The sequence below is a fragment of the Balaenoptera physalus genome (assembly GCF_965194825.1).
Source record: "Balaenoptera physalus genome assembly, chromosome: 10".
Classification (NCBI taxonomy): Eukaryota; Metazoa; Chordata; class Mammalia; order Artiodactyla; family Balaenopteridae; genus Balaenoptera; species Balaenoptera physalus.
In genome coordinates this window covers 63837662-63842989 of record NC_138889.1, presented here as the reverse complement: position 1 = coordinate 63842989, position 5328 = coordinate 63837662, and the positions used below count along the sequence as shown (strand labels likewise).

The 5328-nt window shown below is 42.7% G+C and overlaps 1 long non-coding RNA gene across 1 annotated transcript in view; it reads left to right on the top strand.

The window, feature by feature from the left end:
* Nucleotides 1–5328, top strand: part of LOC309637238 — a 135516-nt gene that overhangs the window by 24193 nt on the left and 105995 nt on the right. The window lies entirely within an intron of this gene.

Below are 5328 nucleotides of genomic sequence, written 5' to 3'. Positions count from 1 at the left end.
ATATTGACTTCCCTGGTGGCGCAGTGGTTGGGAGTCTGCCTGCCAGTGCAGGGGACATGGGTTCGAGCCCTGGTCTGGGAAGATCCCACATGCCGCGGAGCAACTGGGCCCGTGAGCCACAACTACTGAGCCTGCGTGTCTGGAGCCTGTGCTCCGCAAGGAGAGAGGCCACGATGGTGAGAGGCCCGCGCACCGCGATGAAGAGTGGCCCCCACTTGCCACTAGAGAGAGCCCTCGTACAGAAACGAAGACCCAACACAGCCAAAAATAAATAAATAAATAATTTAAAAAAAAAAAAAAAAAACAGAATATTGTCAGCCTCCCAGAATTCCCTTGTTACCCCTTGCAGTCACTCCATCCTCTCAATGATAACCACTATCTTGATTTTGCCTGTATATATCATGCAATATCTATATATATACTCTTTTCTGTCTGCCTCCCTCCACTCAACTTTATGTCTATTTATTGAAGGAATGAATAGATGGTTTCATTTATGTTTTACAATCACCGTCTTACTAAACTGACTTTCCATTTTGTGTCAAGAACTGTGCCAGGAAACAGCATATAACAATGAAAGCTCGTGTAAAGCAGGAGTCCACTAAAGGAATGTGCTTATTGGTTCCAATATGAGCATGTGCGATTCCACCAACTGGTTTCTGATAATGATTATTCACAATGATAGTAAGAGTAATTGCTATCATCTATTGACTATTTTCAGACACTGAGTAAGGATGTTCCCTACCATCTTCTCAGTAAGGAGCCGAGTCTCAGGCTGAATAACTTGCTGTAAGCCAAAATGAATGATCCTGATCTCAGCTCAGCCCTGATTCTCAAGGCCACGTGCCATCAGAAAGCTCTGAAACATTTCCCAAACTGTCAGGCAAGACATACATTATCTGATAGGCCAGAGCCCAAACGGAAAGGCTTTTTCTCCAGATGCAACTTAACCCATACAAAAATAGCAGCTTGAGGCCCACCTGCGAGCAACATTTTCATGGACTGTCATTCCATATGGCATCATATAGCTTTGCACAAAGCTTCTGTCCACAGCAGAGTAAAATGACAACCAAGTGCCCACAATCCCACCTGAAAAACAGAATGGCCTTCTCAAGCATTTGGACCTTCTCAAGCAACTTGGACATGCTCTTTCTCTGTGGTCCCTAGAGATCCCTGCATTACTGTGCTGGAGTTAAATCCACCTTGCCTTACCCTATTTTTTCCCCTTTTTGCCAGGTCCCTTGCTTTCTGACACCTCTTCAGGGTCCTAAGTTTATTTTTTTTTTTTTTTTACTAAATAATAGTAAGAGTCAGAAACAACACATTTGTCTTTTATAAATGCTCTCTACACATATGCTTACTTAATCCTCTGACCCTGTGGGATATTTTCACATTTTCTGATGAAGAAATTGGGTCTCAGAGAGGCTAAGTAACTTTCCCAAGGTCATGATGTTAGGCGATAGATCCAGGATTTAAATCCAAGCTGGCCTAAAGACAAAGGCTATTTGCTTAACTGCTTCATATAAGAAAAAGCAATTCTGGCACTTTGCGGTTATTAGATCCTTTGTCCTCCGGATAATTTAAAGGCCAGTTTTTCTGTCCCCTCCCTCCAACCCCATCTCCCTTTAAAGCAGATGCAGAGGTTTGAGACCAGAGTGAAGTCATATGCTAAGAGAAGTGACCTTCAAACCAGTCCAGCCAGGCCTCTCTGCTTCCATCACTCCCAGTTCTTCCAACCTTTCCACACAGGTTGTGGCTCATCGTCTGAATGCAATGGCCAAGTTACCTTGCACAGCCCACCTGCACCCAAGAATTCGGCGGTGTGTGATACAAGGGAGGCTGCAAACTCCTCCCCCGTTCTAATGCTGCAGGGTGACAAGGAGTTCACCAAAAAGTTGTGCCCTCATCATGTAAAAAAAAAAAAAAAGAACAATAACACTGACTTCACAGAGTGGTCATGAACGTGGGAAAGACTATAAACTGTTTAGCACACAGTAGGCATTTATTAAAATGTAACAATAAGCAGAGACACCTAGGATTTTCACACCCCTTATCTCATGACGCCCACCTCCTTCCAAAGCCTGTGAGTGGCGTCATCCCCTTTCCGTAGATGAGGAAATAGAGCCTCAGAGATGAGGAAACCTGGCAGTGACCCCATTAAGAGGAAGCAGAAGAGACTGGCTTCAAGAACATCCCATTTGACTCCAAAGCTCATGCATCTGTCCATCCCTCAGCACTCTCCTCTCTAAAATCTTTGAAAATAATATTTGTCTCTTTAAATCAATATAGAGATTGAGAATACATGCAAAGCACTTAGCATAGTGCCTGGCACATAATAAGCACTTAAAAATAATAATGCTTGATATTTATCAAGTATTTACTGCCTTATGAGGTAGGAATCATTTCCATTCCCATTCTGCATATAGGAAAACTGAGGCACCAAGTGGCTGAATAACTTGCCTAAGATCATGAAGTAAGAAAGTGGATGAGCCAGGGTTTAAATCTAAGCAGTCAGATTCCAGATCCCACATTCTTTTTTTTCCCTCTAATTTCTATTTATTTTAATTTTTATTTTATATTGGAATGTAGTTGATTTACAATGCTGTGTTAGTTTCAGGTGTACAGCAAAGTGATTCAGTTATACATATACATATACTATTCCTTTTCAAATTATTTTCCCATTTAGGTTATTACAGGATATTGAGTCAAGTTCCCTGTGCTGTACTTCAGAGCCTACATTCTTAAGCACTGTGTTATGCTGCCTCTGTCTGCTAGCTATGATGGTTATTAATATTATGAAAGCTGCAAATTCTCATCCCCAAAGAAGATGAAATAGGATTACAGATTTATAAGATCTCATTTACCACTCCTACCTCCTCCCTGACTGCTTATATGCATCAATCCTTGAAGTTCTAAGACTATAAGCGGCCCACGTGCTTATTGACAATTTCTGTATTGCACACTGCATGAGTTTAGTTACGGGCTTATGGCTTAGGAAGAAGAATGTTCTCCTCAAAGAAGTAATCTCCTGAGAGAGCAAAAGAAAAACGTGATAAAACTCTATGCGGAAGGAAACAATGAAAGAAAGAAAGAGATGGAGAGAGAGAATCAATGCATAGCAGACCCTTTCAAGGATGAGTGAAAAAAATTAAACTACACTCTCTGCCCCTCCACCATTTTACTCACCCAGGTTCCAGAAGACCAGGAATAGTGCAAAGATTATATTTATCTAATCAAGGAAGTCTGTCCCCAGATGGCTCAAGGCCAAATTATGAGCCACCAAAAAGAAATGACCCAGCTTAGAGAAAGTTAGAGACCCTCTTCCCACAAGAAGATTCCTATGGCAACTAATGCCCAAGGGGATGTAAGGCTTTAAGCCTCTGGATTTGCCAGCTGAGTCTTGGGACTGAAGAAGCCCCAGGCCTAGGGCCAAAAGGGAGGTTACAGAAAAATAGGCCCTGACACTGCAGTCCTAGCCTAGCAAAAACTATCGGGAGATGGGGATCCAAGTTTTCCCCAAGCCCTTGATACTGTTGTGCTTTAGCCAAAATTAGCTCTAATACTTCTCTGCTCGGCAATAAGCTTAGCACAAACCTGTCTAGGTCGGGTACCTGTAACTGGGAAGCCACTACCTGTCTGCAGGGGCTCCAGCTCCTCAGAAACAACTCAGACCCCCTCCATCTCCTGCTGCTTTCTAGAAGTTTGAAGCTTTATTATGTTCTAGGGCTGAAGAAGGAATGTGTGGAGAGATGTCCACCCCACACTACATATAAACTAAGAGATGCTCAGAGGCCACTACTTTAATACAAGATTTAAATCCTGAAAGTTATCAGTGAAATTGCAGTGAAATCTGAGTAAAGGAATAAAATTGGAATTCCTCTAAAAGTCTTAGTTTGTTTATAGATTTGGGATCCATATAGAGAAGAAAAATCATGATTATTAAATAAATCTGATCCCATCAGTCTTTTAAAAATTCTTTTCTTTACTTGATCTCTTTAAATGTTTTCAAACAGGAGACCCCCTTCAAATCTGACTATATAAGTGTTGCCTCATTTCAAAAGCTGTCAACCAAAATCCTTGATTAGATTTAACTGGTGAAGCCTGGTTATTTAGGAAGAGATGCCAGGGTCTGGAATGGATCAAGAATGTCTCTAGTACTGAATAGTATTTAAGTTAAAATGATAGCTAGGTAGATAGGTAAGTAGGTAGACAGGTAGAATCAATCTGGTTTAGAGGCCTGTTTGTGTAAATCACCAGTACCTGTGAAGACGCTGTAACACAGCCTTCTATGATTCTCCCTCCAGAATTAACAAAGATAAATCCTCTAAGGATGTCTGATATGTCTGTAAATGTGATATCTCTTTAACTTCCTTGAATGTCTTAAATAGCATGAATAATGGATGTTCTATTAAAATCGTGAGTCTCCTCACTTTAGCATTTCAGAGGTTGGGATAGGTTGGCATCTTACATATATCTTATCCAGGGTAGGCAGTACAGAGTAGAAGTATGTGCTCCAGACCCAGACTGCCTGAGTTTAAATCCTGGCTTTACTACTGATTAACTATATGACCATGGGCAAATTTCTTAACACTTCTCTGTCTTAACGTTCTCACCTGTAAAAGGGAAATTTCTCGCACTGAGTTGCGCTGAGGTTAAATAAGGTCATCAAGAATTCCTAATCCCTTAATGCACGTTAACTCTGATCAGCTGTTACAGAGCTACCAGCCTTCTCACCCTGAGTTAGCTGAGGATGAGCTAGAAAGTGAGCCTTCTATGCCTGCCACAACTTGTCAGAATATGCTGCCTAAGGGGAGGTTTGCTCACGCAGCTGGACCCCAAATTAAGGCAGAGTCTATCCTTTATGACTATCTTTGCCCCATAATCAGAAGCCCCACAGTAGGCTGCAGGAAACCTGCCAGTTTCAGCCTGTGCAAGGAGCAGCCCCTGCAGGGGAATCTGGGGAATCTGGAGCTTGTTGTGTCAGTTTGGCTAGTTGGCTGAGGACTGAGAAGGGTCAGTGTTTCCTTTTATCATGAGGTGACCATGTTTCTCAGCAAGGAACTGTCAAGCTCAGAAAGGACGTTGATGTGATAAGAACTCATTACTGATGCCCATCCAAGCCCATTATGTTATAAGAAGGAGGATCGGCAAAGGCCTTGAGGTAACTCTCACCTCTCAGGTTATGGGAAGACCTGGAGGGTAGTTGCCTGCCCTGAGCAGAGACCATTTAGTGCTGCCCAGAGGCAGAAATGCTGGTGTAGGGCAGTGGTGCAAGGCCTCCAGGCTCAGTGCCCTCACCCCAGGCCCCAGCTCTGACACCCCGGTCCCGGC